Source organism: Patagioenas fasciata, chromosome 2 (genome assembly GCF_037038585.1).
Source record: "Patagioenas fasciata isolate bPatFas1 chromosome 2, bPatFas1.hap1, whole genome shotgun sequence".
NCBI lineage: Eukaryota > Metazoa > Chordata > Aves > Columbiformes > Columbidae > Patagioenas > Patagioenas fasciata.
The window spans coordinates 46,508,761-46,529,558 of NC_092521.1; the positions used below are offsets into that span (position 1 = coordinate 46,508,761).

General features: G+C 44.1%; 1 long non-coding RNA gene across 1 annotated transcript in view; it reads right to left on the reverse strand.

Annotated features, from left to right (window-relative positions):
• LOC139827162 (uncharacterized) overlaps window positions 1-19,276 on the reverse strand; it is a 50,470-nt gene extending 31,194 nt beyond the window's left edge. The window contains exon 1 of the long non-coding RNA XR_011737442.1: window positions 19,145-19,276. This is a non-coding gene — a long non-coding RNA (uncharacterized lncRNA). The remainder of the gene's footprint in view (window positions 1-19,144) is intronic.
• Window positions 19,277-20,798: the final 1,522 nt, after the last annotated feature.

A 20,798-nucleotide genomic window follows, 5' to 3' on the forward strand; every position in this document is an offset into this window, starting at 1 on the left:
GATTCTGTGATATGCCCCTATGGATTCTGTGACACAAGCCATGGCACAGCCCCACAAAAGCCTGTCACACTCATCCTGGCGGGCTCAGTCAGGTCCCAGGGCACATCTCCTCCCAACACCCTAGCAAGGATTCCTCCAGCCTTACAAAGTTTTAATGACAGTTTTGTCTCACTGCAGATTTCTGGCCATTAGGGCTGGCTTAAGCCCATCAAGCAGTGTCACAAACACCCATCATGCAGAAACAGTAATTACTGTCTGCCACCGTGGGCCAAGTTTGAACTCACGTAACAGAGAAGAAAGGCTGTATCTTCTCTCCTGTCTTTTGGCACAGCCTTTCAGTGAACCAAGCCCTGAACTGGCTCTTTGAGAGATGAACTTCTCCAAGCTCCCATCTCGTACTTTCCAGCCCAGGCCTCCACAGACCTCCTTCTTCCCACAGCATCCTTTACCCTGAGGTCCTCCTTGCTAAGCAGGTGTGATGCTGCAGCTGTGTCAAGATTTTGTGCTGCTTTCACAAGGCACACATGACATCTGGGCACAGCCTTACCTTCACTTTTACTCCCAGCTGAGGACAGTGAGCTCCCTCCCTGGCAAAACAATGTATGCAGCACCTCTAGTGTTGAGGTTACCTATGATGTGTAGGTGGTATGTCCGCAGCAGGACATACAGGCTAGGGACATACCATGCATCGAAGCTAGGAGGACAGGGAAGCACTGGTTCATGGCAGACAGCCAGGATCGAAGTGAGGGAGACGTGCAGTTGCTTAACTACTCTTCTAGCCCCAGATGTGGACATGGACACCAGCGTGGCTGGTGCCAGCATGTTTCTGCATACCCTTGCAGATGGGTCTGATCCATGAGGTGTTGGGCTAGACAGAGGCCCCTTCTGTCCCTTCCATCAAGACCCATGCTATATACGCTGCTGCTTCCTAGCCCCACAATTAGTTCCTCCATCAACCTATGTGGTCACGGGACTGCCTTGTCCAGCCTTCTTGCGGATCAGCGGTTGCAGATTTAGAGTGTTGCAGGACTGGCCCACTTTGGGTGCCAAGGAAAAATTTGTTTCCTTGGAGCCAAAAGTCTCAGATCCTGATGTATCTCCATCATGGGACTATTTGAACAGAATATGGACTTCAAAGTTTTGTTTTAAGAGTTCATAGGCACCTATTTAGATCACCACAGCCCATGACTTTTGCCTAGTAAGGTTAACAGGCCTCAGGTTTAGTTCCCAAAAGTAAAGTTCAAGTGGCAGCCCTAATGCTTGTCAGAGAGGAAGAAGGACTAATGACTTCCCAGAATGAGCTCTCCTTCCCTACCGTGATAACAGCTGCAGAGGTGAGCATGGGGGGACTCAGAATGAAAGCTGAGTCCTCCTTGTGGCTTGGGACAGCCTATGTTATTTTGGGGCAGGTGGTTAGATAACCCAGACTTTTCTCCCTTGAATCCCACTTTTGTGATCTGCTAGCTTAAAAGTTTTGACCTGCTGCTTATATCTCATCCTTGCGCCTGCCAGGAGTCATCGCCATGCCTGGATCAGTAAGGCTGAGCCAACTGGTGAACTTGTCTCATTATCTCCTTGCTGAAAACTTACAAGCGTTACTTATTCTTGGATACTTGTAATGTTTACGCTTTTCCTACCCAGAAGATTAGCTCAGGCATAGCAGAGCTCAGAACACAAACCCATCTTTTGGCATTAACTTAGCCTGGGCTGGCTGTCATTTTACAGTAGTTGCACAAAAAGAGTAACTAGCAAGAGCACTTACAAATCATAGATTATATTGTATTGGTTTAGCTCATATTGTTTGCTTTAAATTTATATTGTGCTTTAAATGTCAGCCATTAAAATTATTAGGGCAAGGTTTGCCCTCAGTTTACAGCCCCTCTCCCCAGCAGCTCATAAGAGAAGCTGCTGCGCAGTTGTCCTCATCTCTCTTTACTTGTGTGGCAGAAGTCAGAGAGAGTGTCCAGAGAGTCATAACACACCCCGGAGCTGTTTCGCTTCCAGACAAGATCTGCATTTGGAAAAACAGGTACAGAATCAGGGAAAGTGCATTAAAAAGCTGCATTTCATTTGATCCACCTACTCACCTCGCCCTGACCCCCATCCTAAATCCTTGATGTCTGTCTGGGTGCAGTGATGCAAAAGGCAATAAAGCCACACCTTGTCTTTGGTGATAGGTTATTTTGAGTTGCCATCTAAGCCTAAGGAAAATCATTCCCTTTTCTAGGAGAGTACTTTATTAATGTATTATTTTTGACTGTTATTCTCATCTCTCATGTGTTGCTCTGCATTTTTTCTGTCTGTCCTCACATTTCCTGTAAAACACTGTTCTTGAATAGCTTCAGCCGTGCATACGGAACTTTCTGTGGATGTTCTTAATCTGTAAAAGCAAGATCTGTAGCAGACAAACTAACGCAGCCCTAAGCAAAGAGAAGACCGTGACACTTCTTCAGGGCCTTTAAACTGGGGAATACGATCTTATTTTGGCTTGTGACAAATCCCAGTGATGAAATGTCAGCAGTGTTTACACAGAAGTCTCCCGATCACAGACAGTACAAAATTAACCCTTTCCAGCACTGCTGTCAGGACAGAACAGCGCTGTTGTGTTCTTCTGCAAGGATTGGACTTGGGAGAAAGGAAGGAAACAGACATGGAAGTATTGCCAAATGCCAACCTGGAGGGCAGAGACCCTGTGAAGCTGACCACACTCTATGTGACAAACTGAACAAGGTGTGAGTTGCTTGATAGTTGTCCTAGGCAGAGTGCTCCAGGCACAGCTGGTGGGGGGCAACATCACAATTCCTCAATGGAAGTTTGAACCAAAATCACAGCTATCTTCCAGGCTCACCTTTGCCATTACACATGTGATACCCAGATCTCTCAGCTTCCATAGGATAGTTTAGGTGTGAGACAAAGCTGAACAAAGTTTCAATGGGAAACTTGAAATATATTTTGCCACATAAGCCTCTGACTGCGCATTAACAGCATGCATGGTGATCTAGGGACATAAAGGCAAACACAGCCCATCTCAGGGAGCAAGCAGCAGCAAAGAAGCTAACAGGACACTTTTGTTAAAGGTCCTGACTTTATTGAGTTGTCGAGGGTTAGGATTGCGGGGTGACAATCAAACCCTGGCAGATGTATTGTTAACCTCCTCTCCCCCCACACTTCCCCCTTCTGCCCCTCCCTCTCCCCCCTTCCCACTCAGGACAGGCGATCGGGAGGGAAAGAAGGACAGAGAGAAGAGAGTTGGAAAAGTTAAAGATGTTTTACTAATGCTACTAATAAGAATAGAGAAAATAGTACAAGATATACAAAACCAATCTTGTAAGTCTCAGCAACTGCAGAGCCAGCACCCAAAGTCCTGGATTAGACTCTGTAGCCAACCGGAGCTGGATTCAGTCTCTCACTAGGCCTCAGTTCGCAGGGACGACCAGCAAGGTCCTCTCCTAATGTCAGCCATGAGGAAAAAAGGAAAAGGCAAAAGGGAAAAGGGACGAGATCCTCGTGATCTCCCACTTTTATATGAAGTATTCACGTGAATGGAATGTTATACACCGTTGGTCAGTCTCTCGGTCACCAGTTTCTCGTTGCCCCTCTCGCGAGATGTCCATCTGTGCTTATCAATAAGTTTGCATTCCATTGCTAGGTTTAACCAAAACATGTGTCGGGTTCTCCAGGAAAATGCAGCTAATATGAAGGCTTTAGCTGACAGGCAAAAATTCGCTAAAAGAGAAACTTGTTTTTAACAAAACCAGGACATTCCACCCCTTATAATATGACATTCACTGAATACTTAAACCTTATCAATACAATCTATCAATATAATCTAATTAATCACTACTACTATATATATATATATATATATGTACATATATACACAGGAGTAATTAATCAGTGGACCATCCTTTGAAAAGTTCATTAAGTTCATTTTGTCGCAACAGTCTCCCAGGGCAGGGAAAATGATACAAGTGCATCTCATGACCACTACTTGTGGGTTAAGGACACCAATTTCCAAGAAGGTGTCGGGCGCCACTCGAAGAAGCTAGCTCTAGTTTCATCACCATTGTCTTGATCTGAAAGACACTTATTAAACATTGTTAGTGCAGCAATTCACATCATACAGTTCAGCATTGCATATTTTCACCTAAAATCAAATCCCCTTGAGGTACACACCGAACTTCTCCATCCTTAAGCATCACCCACCAGGTGCTGCCAGGTCCCTGGGCAAAAACAATCCCACGAATAGGTTTGCCTTTGCCTGAGGCAGGAGTAACCCAGACTGCCTTTCCTAAAATATTTTTCATGTGTACTACAGGGACTTTATCTCCTTCTACAGTCCGTAGAATTTCTGATTGGGCAGGCCCGGCTCGATTGGTTGATCCCCTAGTGTTGACCAACCAAGTGGCTTTTGCTAAATGTGAATCCCAGTTTTTAAAGGTTCCACCACCAAGTGCCTTTAGTGTAGTTTTTAACAAACCATTGTACCTTTCAATTTTCCCAGAGGCTGGTGCATGATATGGAATATGATATACCCACTCAATACCATGTTCTTTGGCCCAATTGTCTATAATACTGTTTTTGAAATGAGTACCATTGTCTGATTCAATTCTTTCTGGCGTACCGTGCCGCCAGAGGACTTGCTTCTCAAGGCCCAAGATAGTATTTCGGGCTGTAGCATGAGGTACGGCATATGTTTCCAACCATCCAGTGGTTGCTTCCACCATTGTAAGTACATAGCGCTTACCTTGACGTGTTTGTGGAAGTGTAATATAATCAATCTGCCAAGCTTCTCCATACTTATACTTTAACCATCGCCCCCCATACCATACAGGTTTTAACCGTTTTGCTTGTTTGATTTCGGCGCAAGTTTCACATTCATGAATAACCTGTGAAATAGTGTCCATAGTTAAATCCACCCCTCGATCACGAGCCCATTTGTATGTTGCATCTCTACCTTGATGCCCTGAAGCATCATGGGCCCACCGAGCTAGGAAAAGTTCACCTTTATGTTGCCAGTCCAAGTCCACCTCAGCTACTTTAATCTTAGCAGCTTGATCTGCTTGTTGGTTGTTTAGATGTTCCTCGGTGGCTCGACTTTTAGGCACATGAGCATCTACATGACGAACTTTCACAGGCAGGCTCTCTAGCCGAGCAGCAATGTCTTGCCACAGTGTGGCAGCCCAAATGGGTTTACCTCTGCGCTGCCAGTTGCTTTTCTTCCATTGCTGTAGCCACCCCCACAAGGCATTTGCTACCATCCATGAGTCAGTATAGAGATAAAGTATTGGCCACTTCTCTCGTTCAGCAATGTCCAAAGCCAGCTGGATGGCTTTCACTTCTGCAAACTGACTGGATTCACCTTGTCCTTCAGTGGCTTCTGTAACTTGTCGTGTGGGACTCCACACAGCAGCTTTCCACCTTCGATGTTTTCCTACAAGACGACAGGATCCATCTGTGAACAGTGCATACTGCTTATCAGTCTCTGAAAGCGTATTATATGGTGGTGCTTCTTCAGCACGTTTTACTTCCTCCTCATCTGGAGACATCCCAAAGTCTTTGCTTTCTGGCCAGTCTGTAATAACTTCTAATATCCCTGGACGGTTGGGACTTCCAATTCGAGCTCGTTGCGTGATCAGTGCAATCCATTTACTCCATGTAACTTCGGTTGCATGATGTGGAGAGGGAACCGTCCCTTTGAACATCCAGCTCAGCACCGGCAGTCGAGGTGCCAGGAGGAGCTGTGCTTCAGTGCCGATCACTTCTGAAGCAGCTCGAACTCCTTCATATGCTGCTAGTATCTCCTTTTCAGTTGGAGTATAGTTGGCCTCAGATCCTTTGTATCCTCGACTCCAAAAACCTAAGGGTCGACCTCGGGTTTCTCCTGGTGCTTTCTGCCAGAGGCTCCAGGTAAGTCCATTATCTCCGGCTGCGGTGTAGAGCACATTTTTAACATCTAGTCCAGTTCGGACTGGTCCAAGGGCCACCGCATGAGTTATCTCACGCTTAATTTGTTCAAATGCTTGTCGTTGTTCAGGGCCCCACTCAAATTGGTTCTTTTTACGAGTCACTCGATAGAGAGGGCTCACAATGTGGCTGTAGTCAGGAATGTGCATTCTCCAAAAACCTACAACGCCCAAGAAAGTCTGTGTCTCCTTCTTATTAGTAGGTGGAGACATTGCTGCAATTTTGTTGATCACATCCATTGGGATCTGACGACGGCCATCTTGCCATTTTATTCCTAAAAACTGGATCTCTCGTGCAGGTCCCTTGACCTTACTTCGTTTTATGGCAAAACCAGCATCCAAAAGAATATGAATTATTCTCTCACCTTTCTCGAAGACTTCTTTCGCTGTGTTGCCCCATACGATGATGTCATCAATATATTGCAAGTGTTCTGGAGCTTCACCTTGCTCCAGCGTGGTCTGGATCAGTCCATGGCAGATGGTAGGACTGTGTTTCCACCCCTGGGGCAAGCGATTCCATGTGTACTGGATGCCCCTCCAGGTGAAAGCAAACTGCGGCCTGCACTCTGCTGCTACAGGAATAGAGAAAAATGCATTAGCAATGTCAATTGTAGCATACCACTTGGCTGCCTTTGACTCCAGTTCAAATTGCAGTTCTAGCATGTCAGGCACAGCAGCACTCAGTGGTGGTGTAACTTCATTCAGGCCACGATAGTCTACAGTTAGTCTCCACTCGTCACTAGACTTACGCACTGGCCAGATTGGGCTGTTAAAAGGTGAGCGAGTCTTACTGATCACACCCTGGCTTTCCAATTGACGGATCAGCTTCTGGATAGGAATCAAAGAGTCTCGATTGGTGCGATATTGCCGGCGATGCACCGTCGTGGTAGCAGTTGGCACCTGCTGATCGTCAACCCTCAGCAGTCCTACAACAGAAGGGTCATCTGAAAGACCAGGCAAATCAGACAGCTGTTCAATTTTCTCAGTGTCCACAGCTGCTATACCAAATGCCCACCTATACCCTTTTGGGTCCTTAAAATACCCTCTCCTGAGGTAGTCTATACCAAGGATGCATGGAGCATCTGGACCAGTCACAATGGGATGCTTTTGCCAGTTTTTTCCAGTTAGGCTCATTTCAGCCTCTACAACAGTCAGCTCCTGGGATCCCCCAGTCACTCCAACAATATTGATGGATTGCGTTCCTTTATAATTAGAAGGAATTATTGTGCACTGAGCACCAGTGTCCACTAAAGCTTTGTACTCCTGGGGTTGTGTTGTACCAGGCCATAGTATTTGTACAGTCCAATAGACTCTGTTATCCCTTTCCTCCACCTGGTTGGAGGCAGGGCACCTCTAATTCCTGTTTTGCACAGTCTCTGGGTGTGAATTAGAGGTTCCTTCAAGAGCATCAGAATCTCTTCTGCTCCTTTTGTAAACTGGAGCAGCCACCTTCCTAGGAGTTTTTCCTTTTATCTCACGTACTCGTTCCTGAAGTTCTGAGGTAGGCCTTCCATGCCACTTATTCATGTTTTCTCCCTGCTCATGTAGGAAGAACCACAGTGAACCTCTTTTTGTGGGCTGTCTCTGCCTTCTCTCTCGAGATTGGAAACGCCTTCTCCTAACAGCTGAAACATAGGTTTGTGCAGGTCGTGAACGGTACGAGTCTGCTCTGAGCTCTTGGATTTCTTGCAACAGCTTTTCAAACCGGTCGTCAGATTTTTCACACAGTTTCTCCACAGCGGAGACACAAGCCCGTAGAGAACCAGCAAGGCTGTCCTCAAAGTACCGGAGCTGCTCAATCACTTCATTAATTTCTTGTATACCTCTAGCCGACCAGACCATTCCTGCCAATGACTTAGCATATGCAGGTGGTGCACTTTGTACAAATCTGCGCCACATAGATTTTGTACAATTGATTCTATCTGGGTCTGTCCCCTCTTGGCTGTTTGGTCCTAGATAGATGATCTCTCGCACAGCTAATTCTCTCAGGAACTGGATACCTCTCTCCATAGTATTCCATTTCCCTAACGTGGATATACAATCTTCCTTGTAGGGAAATCTGACTTTCATAGCTGCCAGGAGTCGGGTCCAGAGAGTAGCGGCATTAGACTCTCTTGAAATTGCCCTATCAATGGTGGAATCTTTTGACAGAGATCCCAGCTGCCTGGCTTCACCACCTTCTAATTCAATTGTTTCTGCCCCATTGTCCCAGCATCGCAGCAGCCAGGTTAAAATATTCTCGCCTTCACGACGACTAAAGTCTTTTCGCAGATCTCTCAGCTCACCTGGAGAAAAGGACCGAGTGGTGGTCACTTCATCTCCACCCTGTCCTGATGATGATGCCTCTTGGGTTGATGTTGGCCCTGTGCCATCACCTGCTGCACGGGTAGTCTTTCTAGTGACTTTCTTACAACCAGCAACTGATGCTGATATGGGTTCACCATCATCTGATTCATTTTCAGAGTCTGAATGACTGTCACAGTGATTGCAGTGGTTACAGCAGCAACAGTGCCCAGTGTGTGAAGGCGGGGGGGCTGCCTTGTTAGCCTTTGAGGCTGGAGAAGTAACGTTATCTGCAGCGACCTTGGCAGAGGAGCTCTGCGGAGGAGCTGTAGCTTCAGCCTGTGAAGCCGCGGTTGGGGGGGCCGTGGCTGCAGCAGCAGCTTTGGCTGTTTTGCCTTTTCTCGAGCGGCTAGGAGTGCTTTTTGCTAAAGCTTCTGAAGACGCACTGCAAATCTCAGGACTAAAAAGAGACGCAAACCTCCTATTGAACCTCATTTCTCTTAACAGTAACACAAACTGACACACATTCAGCAAACCAGATAACACCATCACAGTTCTATCAAAGCTCCAAGGGTATTCAAAGTTCTCTAACACATTTGCAAACTGTCCCAGCGAAATCACAAAAGTATTGTTAGTCAGCCTTTCTAAAGATTCGCTTGACCAATTAGCAAATATAGAGCCATTCTGCTCTTTAATCTCTCCTGGAGGTTTTTCAAGGTAAAGCAAAAACGAGTAAAAATACATTAGCGGCTGCAGTATAATGAAATAAACCAGTGCCAAACCACACAGGATCATCATCACGACTAAATAATATCCGAATCAAACAGACGCGCGAGTATCACAACTCTGTGAGTTGGCACCGTGCCAAGAAAATTGAAAGGTACGTCAGAGCAGTAGAAAAGCCAAAAATCTCCAAATTTACCCCTTTCTCTTTGCCCCACGTTGGGCGCCAATTATCTGTCGAGGGTTAGGATTGCGGGGTGACAATCAAACCCTGGCAGATGTATTGTTAACCTCCTCTCCCCCCACACTTCCCCCTTCTGCCCCTCCCTCTCCCCCCTTCCCACTCAGGACAGGCGATCGGGAGGGAAAGAAGGACAGAGAGAAGAGAGTTGGAAAAGTTAAAGATGTTTTACTAATGCTACTAATAAGAATAGAGAAAATAGTACAAGATATACAAAACCAATCTTGTAAGTCTCAGCAACTGCAGAGCCAGCACCCAAAGTCCTGGATTAGACTCTGTAGCCAACCGGAGCTGGATTCAGTCTCTCACTAGGCCTCAGTTCGCAGGGACGACCAGCAAGGTCCTCTCCTAATGTCAGCCATGAGGAAAAAAGGAAAAGGCAAAAGGGAAAAGGGACGAGATCCTCGTGATCTCCCACTTTTATATGAAGTATTCACGTGAATGGAATGTTATACACCGTTGGTCAGTCTCTCGGTCACCAGTTTCTCGTTGCCCCTCTCGCGAGATGTCCATCTGTGCTTATCAATAAGTTTGCATTCCATTGCTAGGTTTAACCAAAACATGTGTCGGGTTCTCCAGGAAAATGCAGCTAATATGAAGGCTTTAGCTGACAGGCAAAAATTCGCTAAAAGAGAAACTTGTTTTTAACAAAACCAGGACATGAGTATTAGGTCTACAGTGTATATTATATCACTACAGTGACTGAAAAAGTCCATTACAGAAGCAGAGGATCTGCAAGAGCAGGGGGTGGGTAGCCAGAGCAGCAGGATTGAAGAATTCACAAGTGGGGAAAAGCACTAACACTTTCCTCAGGATGAAGCACATCAAAAAGAGCTAGGAGAAAACTGGATCTGAAGATCAGTTGTAAGAGAGCCAGTGAAAGTGTTTAAGTGAGGAGAACTGAAGGTTTCTCTACAGGGGGAAAGCAGCAGGTGACAGGTACAATGGTGTCCTACATGAGGTTAAGGTAAAGAGGGAAGGAGGAGAGGGGAAAAGCAAAACGTTTCACGGAGTCATGATGCAGATAAGGACTTTCTATAATTGAAAGAGCAGGAAAATAAAAGAAAAAAAAAAGGGGGGGGAAGTAAGAGGATTTTAGGTGCATCAAAGAGGGTAAAATAGTGGAACTGTTCCCCGCATGGGCCTGGGGGAACAGAGAGGACACTGCAGGTTTGTCCAATGGGGAAGCACAAGACATGGCAGCAGCCCAGCCACACTAACAAAAATCTCTGTTGCCTCGCACCTCTTGCTGGAGATGGATATGGAGCTCTGGCAAAAGCTTCATGTGGAAACTGTGCTGGTAACTACTGTCTGTCCTGCACTGCAGCAGAGGCTGTTTGTGAACTGTGTCACCCTGAGGTCAGGAGATAACAGGAGTAGAGGACGCCTTGCACAAAGCAGGCAGACTTTGGGAAGCAGAAAGCCTTGTGCAAAACTGATATTTTATTGTTGCTAACTAGAATAGCTATAAAGCTGAATTGTAGGAATAGGTCAGCCTTGAGCTCATGTGGCAATACACGTATAGGATTATAGGCTTCATTGCTTTCTTGTAGGCTTTGTTTGGGGCAAAGAGGAGTGCTAGCTGTGCCTGGGAAGCTGTGGTGTTCCCTGCACCAGCAAGGAAGGAAAACGCTAACAAAGAAAAAAAAAATTACTTAGAGCTATTATTCCGGCTCTGTCAGAGACTTTATTACAGCATCAACATCTTTCTTCTTCCAGATGTGCTGAGCAATTCTAGTTCCTCTGAAAGTTTAATGTAGGTGCAGACATTTAGGTGCTTTGAAAATTACATAGTATCATACTCACCGTGTGAGCTCAGTCCTTAAGAGCTGTACAGACACAACTGCCCTATGGCTCTTGACTCTGAAATGCAAGCTGATTTAAACGTAACTATCACAGGCAGATTATATACAGCCTCTGTGTCTCAGCTGATGCTTTGGCAAAATGCAGGTACCTTTTACACACAGACAAGTATGATAAGGCATAAAGCTTCACACCTGATGCAAGACACACTGAAAAGCCACAAAACAGAGAGAAGAAAAAAGGAAAATAGTAACAGGAGGGCTGACAAAAAAATGGGTGAGAAAAGCAGAATAAGTAAATTGGAATAAGAAATTTCCTTTACCGGGATGGAGGAGAGGCACAGACTAGGGTGTGGTGTGGACAGGATCTTGTTGAGATGACCCCCAAACTTTTCCCTGCAGCAGTGGCCCCTCCAGCAAGCAGGGCACGGGTGCTGCAGGGTGATGCCTGGCACAAGTGGGCAGGACAGGAGCTCTGGGGCCAGCGCTGAACCCGGCTGTGCGAGAATGCTGCGTTCCAATGTGGGTTAGAGTCAGGAGGTAATTCCCTCTCACAAGCTCATTAAATTGTGTGGTTGCCCCTCAAAAATGTTCAACAAAACCAGATGATGTTCTTTGTACTGTAAGACGTCACGGGAAAAAAATAGATGAAAATGTGTTATGCTGAGGACAGGAGGGGTCTAGATATTCCTGACACACTTTTTGTCTTCTAGGGCTTTGCTTTAGTTTCAGATGCCCTCTACAGAGAGGGAAACTGCAGTCCTGTTCCCAAGGCTTTTGGATACCCATGCTCCTCTCTCCTTGCTTTTTGGTCACTGGTTGTGCTCCTCAGAGGCCATTTTGTCATGTTGTAAGGTAAGACAAGGCTGTGACCCAGATTCTGGTCTCATGGGTGCTGTGGCTCAGCTGCATATACTAATGTTGCTTGGGGTTTCACTGTTTCCACCCTTCCCACTGTTCTTGTAAATTTGATTTCCCACTGCAACACATAAAGAGCAACAATACATGCTCGGAGGCATCGTTTCTCACCTCTTTGTCCTCAGCCATGAGAAAAAGTCCCTTTTAAAAGCACTTTGTTTGTATTCACTTGGCTTCTGCTCTTCTTCATATTATTTAATATTTTTGTTGCATTTTTTCTATGATTCTTTCCCCAAGACCTTAGATAAACCACAGAACACTAAAGAGAGCTTCAGTTACTCCCCGGGACAATAAAAGCTAAGGGTCAAATGGAGGAGAAAACATCACTTCAAGGTAGGTCTATAAAATCTTGTGCTTTTCAGAGGCAGCGCAGGAGTCTGTGGTACAAATGTCTGACTAACAGCTGGTTGCCGTGTCCTACAAACACTTTTCCTGCTGCAAGCACATTGGAAGGTGTTTTAAGGCCAGCACTGGTTAAGGAGAGTCAGCCCAGCAAACAGCACTGAAACATCACAGAAGTCCTGAATGCAGCATAATTTTTGAAGGAGCCTGTTACATTTCATGTCATGTTACATTTCTTCAGAATTTCATAGTGCTTTACAACAAATAACAGTATGTTGTGTATGTGTGATATTATACACTGTTCACTGGTTCCTTAGAGGGTCTTCTGTGTCCCTCTCCACTTGTTTACTCAAGGGCAAGCAATCGGAGTTACATATCCTTTGTGTTCCTCCATCAAGAGAACAGGTTATTACCTGTACCTCTTTCTGGTTACCTACGAAGCAAGGAGAGCAAAATGAGCATAGTGCCAGGCATGGCATGGATTTTAAAAGGTTCTAAAACATTTTCCAAAGAGATAATTTTGCCCCGTGACAGAAATGTGGCAATTGCAGTGGTAGGACACCACAGCTGGGGAGTAACAACTCGCTGCTTCATTCCAGTGTCTGGAAGGTACTTTTGACCATCTGATCTCACTTCATCAAATCATCTTCTATGCAAAGCTTGTGCCTATTTGTTGTTTCCTAATGGCAGAAGAGTGGCTTCTGAATGTGTGCATCTGCGCCACACTAATATTTTTTAAAGGCTGCAAGGTTTCTGCCCAAAATCTTCTCTGCATGAAGTCCCTTTCTTCAGACAACTCAAGAATACTTTGCAAATATTTTTATTGTAATTCGAGCAGCCACAGTGTAGGGAGCATTCAGGAGGCAGCTCGCTGGACTGGAGCGATGGGGAGGGTGGAATTCGGCCCCTCGCACGCTTCACCAGGCTGTGCCCCACCAAGCTTTCTTCTGCTTTGCCTCCTTGGAGCTGCCCGACACTTGCAAGTTAAAATAAAACTGCAGCCACATTGCGGAGGCCGCATGAAAGTACAGTGCGAGAAGCACTTGTCACCGTGAATAAACAGTGAAATGCATTTTTTTTAAAGTTGCTAATTCCACTTGGCATTTCTGAGCCCAGCGTTGGAAACATCCATCTTGTTAAAAAGTGATGTCATTTGTGACACCAGGAACATTAGAAGAGACTGCAAACGAGTTTTCAACCTGGTTTGATAATGATTTAACAGCCAGGAAAGTAATCAATATTTTAGGGATAAATTTTCCACTGTGCCTTTAGCAGGCTCAATTTCTGCCCATACAGAACTGTGTCTATAGGTCTGCAGGTGAAAATACTGGAGTGCATGTGTCAAAAATATGCACATCAGCTATTACACCAGCAACATTTACTGCCCAATACAGACTTTGTATTTCAAACTGAATTAAAAATCCCTTTGTCTTTTCCCAGTTTCTGATAAAGACAATCCCTCCTATCTCTCTCACGAATCTATAAAATAAATCTTTATACCTGCTTTCTCTTACATATTTTTGTGTTTAAAAACAACCGAAAAAAAGCTGGGGAGTTTTTGATACAGCGCAATAGCTAGCACAAGCCACCATAATGTCACTTACTGATAAAATTGGATGACATTTGGATTTCACATCCTGGTCACAAAATGAGATTATGGCATTCTAAACTGCTTGGGTAATTGATGTGCAGATGCTTTTTAAAAAAAGTGGATAATCCAAACTGATTGGTTTACAAAGTTAAAAGAGAAAGAGAAAGAAAAAGAAAAAGAAAGAGAAAAAGAAGAAAAGAAAAAGAAGAAAAGAAAAAGAAAAGGAAAAAGAAAAGGAAAAAGAAAAGGAAAAAGAAAAGGAAAAAGAAAAGGAAAAAGGAAAGGAAAAAGGAAAGGAAAAAGGAAAGGAAAAAGGAAAGGAAAAAGGAAAGGAAAAAGGAAAGGAAAAAGGAAAGGAAAAAGGAAAGGAAAAAGAAGATGAGCTCAGGTTTCTTCTTTTTTTTTTTAATGCTGATTCATTCCATGGCTATGCCACTGAAAGCAGGAGTCATTAAAACAGCTTTGGTTTTTTGTTTGTTTGTTTTTGATGAGTGAATTTTTCTTACACAATTTCACTCCTACATAAGAAATATTCTTACAAGATTATTTAATCATAGGCAAAGTTCCCAGAGAGGTAAGTGTATGATCTATGTTCTCCCCTCTTGGGAGACACAGAGTAATATTTTCTGAAGTAGCAATTAGATTAGTTATTGTCTTAAATTAGCTTCTTTTTTTTTTTTTTTTTTTTTTTTTAATACCGAATAGTGCTCTGAACTTTCCAAACCTGAGCCACTCAAAATCACCATTCCCCTCAAAAATCTTGGTCCTGCAGCAAAATTCTGTGTATTACCTCATTTCCCTAAAAGTCCTTTTAATGTATCACCAAGTTATTAATAGATTACTTGACCTTAGGCTCCAAAATACTCATGTTATTATTGATAGTATATTGTACTAATCCTAATAGTAGCATAATGAACTTCGGTTGCTTTATAAGAAACTTTAAAAAAATTCTTATTTTAGATAATCTTTTAGATAATAAGAAAATAATTAGACAAAGTATATAAATTTCTGAGGATCTTGCTCCGTGTATATTTAATTCATTAAGATACATTCCCACTTCCTATAGCACTGTAGGATTTGATCCAAGGTTGTGGACACCACAAATCAATGAATAATTTTGCCAGTTTTTTCCTCACAATTAAAATCCTTGTGGGTGTTTGGCCAGTGTGTGTCTTGTGGTGATAATGTTAAAAATCTTATTTATGTTTAGCAAGAAAAATGGCTGTGTTTTCATTTTAGAGCACATATGATAAGCACAACTTTGGAAACTGATGCTTAGCTCACCTGGAGTTGGATTAGTGATTATTATTAGTGGCAAGGAAGGCAACTGGATTATACCACACAGGAGCTGTTCTGAACTTTAGCTCAAAACATGGTGTCGTATACAATAAAATGTAAAAAGAACCAAATGACCTTTCACTTCTCTTTTGATTCAGACCTTCTCAGTCTGGAGGTGAATGAGGTGTCAGGAAACACAACTGGGAAAACCAGGGCCACGGGGATGGGTTTATGATGGTGAGGCTGGGAGGGCAGGGAAGGGGCCACAGAGCTGCCAGGGAGATACTGGAGTCTCCACCTTGGGATGCTGGGCAGAAAGCTGGTCCAGACTGCAAGGTGCAGGTGGGACACACCTGGGCCAGGTGTGGTGAAAAGCTTCAGAGGTGACTGGAAAGAGATGTGCACTCAGAGAGGGTGCCATGTTCCTCTCTGTCACTGCGTGGTGGTCAGCTTTGTGAGGAGATTAGGTGGGAGAAGAAGAGGTCCCTCACCTACAGGACACATGTCAGGTGGATGAGCACTCTCTAGCAAGTATCAGAAATGAAGAGGGAGGTGGTGACCAGCTGTGGATAGAGTACAGCATGACGTGGAGTCAGACTGCAAGTGACAAGTGAAAACTTGGAAATCCTGACACTGGAATTTTGCTTAAATCTGCAGTAAAAGGTAGCTCAGGTGGGGGATTTGAGATGGAAGTTGACAGTGGGAGTCACAGAAAGCTAAATGTTTTCTTTCCTCTAGCCTTAACTCTAAATTTATCTCAATTTTCACTTGAAACCAGAACAGTATTGAAAGGAATATCTTTTTTCCTGATTACCTTTCACTAATCCTCAGGAAACAACAGCTCTGACCCTACTAGTCATTCAAGATATTATTGACTTGGAGGATTTGCATGCCCATACACGTGTGCATGTGTGTGAGCAGGGATGTGAGATAGTCTGTACTCCCTTCCCTAGTACAAAGCACCAGCCCAATATTTCTAACCTGACAAACTGGGAAATCTGTGAAACAGATAAAATGTTTTCTTGTGCGTGATGCAGAGAGACACTTCTGGGAAGTGGAAAGGTTTGGACAGGATGTGATAGGTATGAAGACAAATGTTTCAGTCATTCTTTCGAGCCTGTTTCCAGTTAAGTGAGTGTCTGCTTGTACTCTTGCAAATATAAAACTTCAAAACTTGATGTGGGCAATGGCACTTGCTCCTGGCAGAGAGGCTGATGTAGCTGCTGGCAAGTGCAAATGGTCCATGGTTTAGGCTGCAGCATGGTGTCAGTTTGTCCTACAACCCAGCCAGGCCCAGCAGCCAAGCAGGGGAGCCAAGCTCACACTTGGATGGGAGATGATTTGGGAATCCTTGGTGCACTATGACACTGAGGAAGCTCCAGCTTCCCACTGAATGGGAGAACCATGCCAGGTGTAGGGTGTTTCTGTGGTTAGCTATGCAAGGCATGCTAAATGAATCTTGGCTCTCCACACTGGGCTGGTTGGGCTGTCCAATCACTCTAAGACTGCAGTATGATGTTCCAATCAGGTGGCAATGGTGGAATTTTATTTGTTCCCCAAGAGCCCTGGAAGAAGCGATATTGAAATGAACCTGACCAGAACACTCTGTCAGAGCAGGTTTCCACTGGAATATATTAATTCCGTGACTTGGCATCATCCCATGAAATATGCCCCAGAGGTCTTCACTAGCCTTCTTGCTTTATTTTCTGATTGCCTGAATCCACAGCCTCCCAAAGTATGTTCCCTCAGTCTATTGGGCAAAACATCTGCAAAGCACTTTGCCAAACCAGAACTCTTCAAAAATTTCTCCTCTATAAGAACCGAAACAACTCAGTTCTACATCCCAGCAAGCACTCCAGTTTGTGAATTGTCATTTTTATTTGGAATAAGAAGCATTTTCAATATATAAGCATCCCTGCATGACTCTCTTGCCAATTGGGAGGCAAATGATATTTCAGAAGTCATTATTCCTAATATCTCTATCACATATAAGTCCTAGAAAGGAAGAGAGGGTATGATGAGGTTTATCACGTCACACAGATCTGGGGGTTCACTGAAGGACAGAGAACACCACGGAGACCAGACAGCCATGGGACTATAGAGACAAAGACAATTAGTTACAGACTGCAAGGTTCATGATGGGCTTCCTGTCGTCTGACTTTGTTGAAGGTGTGCTTGGTCTTTGAAAGCCTGAAAAGTACAGGAGCAAGGGGTGACAAATGGTTTAATCATTACAGGACGGTACACCACATCACATGTTCCTGGTCCTGACCCAACTCCTGACCTGTTACATGACTGTAAGCAAATTCTTTTACTGTTCCAGTCCAAATCCTGCAGTCTGCATCCAAGCAAAACAGTCACTGTGATAAAATTCTGTCTTGATGAATGTTTTATGGGTAACCACAATAACACTGTTTCCTTCCTCTTGGCCACAGCAAGATCTTCTGGTACCATACTTCCCTGAGGGACAAGGCTAAATCTGGCACGATTTGGTGACAGGCTGTGATCAAAATCAAATCTGAACACTAGTATATAGCAGTAGTGACCCACTTTCACTCTTTATTTCCTCCCCTCATCTGTAGTTCTCAAAAATCACTTGCCTATAGCATTGTCACTTCTTTAACTCCCAGCCTTGAAGATCTGCTGTGCCAGAGCACCCCATGACTCAGAGAGATCCAAAAAGCCTGAGCTTAGCAGCATGCCTACTGAACTGAGACAAATAAGATGAGCAGGTCAGTCTGACGAGCTAATCAGAACTCTCCTCTAGGAAAGATTATGCTTCCAGGACATACTCCACATATTGCAGAAAGCATGTGGAATAGAGCCAAGGCAGAGACACAAACTCCAGCATAACCCATGTTCCCTCAGTCTTGAACATCCTCAAGGACACTTTGTCTTGTGACCTAACGCTCAGAACCTTTATAAGTACAAAATCTCCTCCCTTCATTTTCAGTGGGAGAGTGTTTCTTTTCCCATCACTTTCTCTGGTCCAAACACTGGGGATTCTGCAGCTACTGAAAAAATGTCTCCAAGTGTCAAAGACACAGTAAGTACAAGGCAGACCCTTTGATATTACTCACATCTACATGTAAGCACTTAAGTCCTGTATCCGTGACCCTAGTGAGCCTTGGAAGGTTACTCAGCTATGACTGCAGTTATTACTTCACTTCTGTGTCTCAGGCAGGAAGAACACATGCTGTGATAGAAAAGCTGTAGACAGTACCTGATGAGTCTACACACCTTCATGAATGTTGCTTCAGCTTCAAGTCCAGTAACACTGCTGAGGTAAACATCCTCAAGTCTGAAACTCCTCATCCCTCTAATTCACTTTTTTTTCTTAGACACTCTACAGAACATTTCTCAGTCTTGAAAGCACAACAGAAGATCTCTACTGAAGGAGAAAATAAGCCATTGATTTACATACCCATATTTTCTAATCTGAGCTCCTCTTACCTCATCGGCCATACCAACACTTATTGTTTATCAGTAGTCTCATTCAAATATCAAGAATATACAATATGGGCTACATGAAACTCCAGGACTGACTCACCATTCAGACCTAGCAGCCATCATACCCCTTCCATGCATGGTTTGGCCTTCTGTAGCTTTGGAAGAATGGCAGATAACTGATGAACAGCAGCCCCCCTCTGCCACAGTGCATACTGATTCACATACAGCTGGATGACACATTTGTGCACCCCTTTGGAAAACAAAAATCACAAGCCCTTCTAAGACAAGCCACTGAATGAGGTGGCAAGATTTTGTTTTGCTTTGCTTCCCTTATGTTTTGCTTAGGAGAATTAGTGTGAAGTCTCCATTTCAGAATTTCAAAGACTGCTATTTTGCTTTGGGTCACAAAGCAAACAGCCTTTTTTAGTTCCATTCTTCTTTGTAATTTTTGCCATGGACAGGAATAGTAAGACTTTGCAGATCGATACACAGACACTAAGGGAAGATCTGTAAGAAAAATAATGCAATATGCCTTTTCAATAAGACTCACCTACTGCTGTTCTTCAGTTGTTGTAGCACCAAATTCACATGCAGGTCTAACACTAAAAATAAATAAGCAGTGACTTGTATGTGTGTATGGTATGGCAGATACCGGGGCAGATCGTCAGCTGGTGTAAATCAGCCTAGGTCCATTGACTTTAATGGAAACTTGCCAACTTACCCCAGCTGAGAATCTGATTATTGTTTTGCAAGTTCTTGCATTAAAGATAAGCATTCACATTCTGCTCTGTTAGACTGGTGTAAGTGGGAGTAACTTCACTGAAATCTCTGGAGTCCTGCTAGATACACCTTACCTGGAGAGCAGATTTTAGTCCAAAATCTTAATGACAATTGAAGCAGTTTTTAGCTCTGCTATATTTAATATCTTTCCTTTTCCTTTAAAAAAAGGAGGGGTGGAGGAGGAAAAAAAAAAAAAAAAAAAAAAGAACAGGAAGAAATAACAGCCTGTCATGGAAATTCTCAACTAAATATTTTTTTCTCTGACTCTCATTTCCAGGCTTTGTGCAAATAGTTTATTTGATTTGACACCTACCGCACAAAAGGTTGCCCCTTCTGTTCTGTCAAGGCTGGCACCCAGAAAAGAGAGAGAAAAATTGCGCAGCTGGTAATACTGAGAACCCAAAAATATACAAAGACGTACCAGAGGGAATAGTCATCAACATAAAGTGAACAAGCACCCAGACTATTGATTACATGCTGCTCACAGAACACTAGGCATTTCTGCCAACTTCTTTCCACTCTTACGCTGAGCTGCAGACAGCATGTTGTACTTTGCATCATCAGTTTTGATGAATAATGCACTGATAAACACTGTAGCCAATATTCTGGAGGAGCTGAGAAGCCAGATGTCATCTGGACCTCCAATAGTTTTAACCCTGGGTCTCTGACAGACTCTGAAATAAACACTAGACATGCACTGCAGAATGGGCGATGCCCAAATGCAAGGTTAGGTATAATATCAAGCTGGCAGGCATGTGAGAAATGAACGGGCATTGTAATCCTTTCACAAAAAAAACATCCAAAGGTGCTGAGAGAGTGAGAAAGCAGCACCCTGGCCTGAGATGCTCCCTGGAAACACCTGCCAGGTGCAGCATCTCTGGGTAAGCAGTGGTGCCCAGACAAAATAAACACTGGTAGCAGTGTCTGCTTGACCCTGCGAGATACTGCCTGCTCCACATTGAAGGGAACAAACAAATGGCCCTTGGGGAAGTGGGATCCCCATTTGGAATGCCTCGTCCCATGTCTGTGGTCTGGATGTGTTAGGACAGCAACCAGCTGGGCATCTGAGCAATACACCACATCCTTCCTGCTCATGGGCAGCAACACATAGCAAAGATTCTCAAGCCCTTAAAGCTCATTTGGTATTTATTTTACATGTATCTCCACCAGTGAGGACTAGCTTTTTTAAGCAACATGTGGGTCCCCCCACTGATAAGGCAGGTGTTCAGGGGACCTCAGGCCTGTGAAGGTTTCAGTTCAGCGAGTCTCAGCAGCACCAGGCAGCTTTTAAAAGCTCACACAGTTTAGCAATATCACCAGTGAGATTATGCAGTTTTGGAAGTAAACTATTCTACACACCCATCTCAATAATCCAAGATCTCAGCATGCCACGTAAAAGTTACTTTTTTAATAAATGAGGGGAA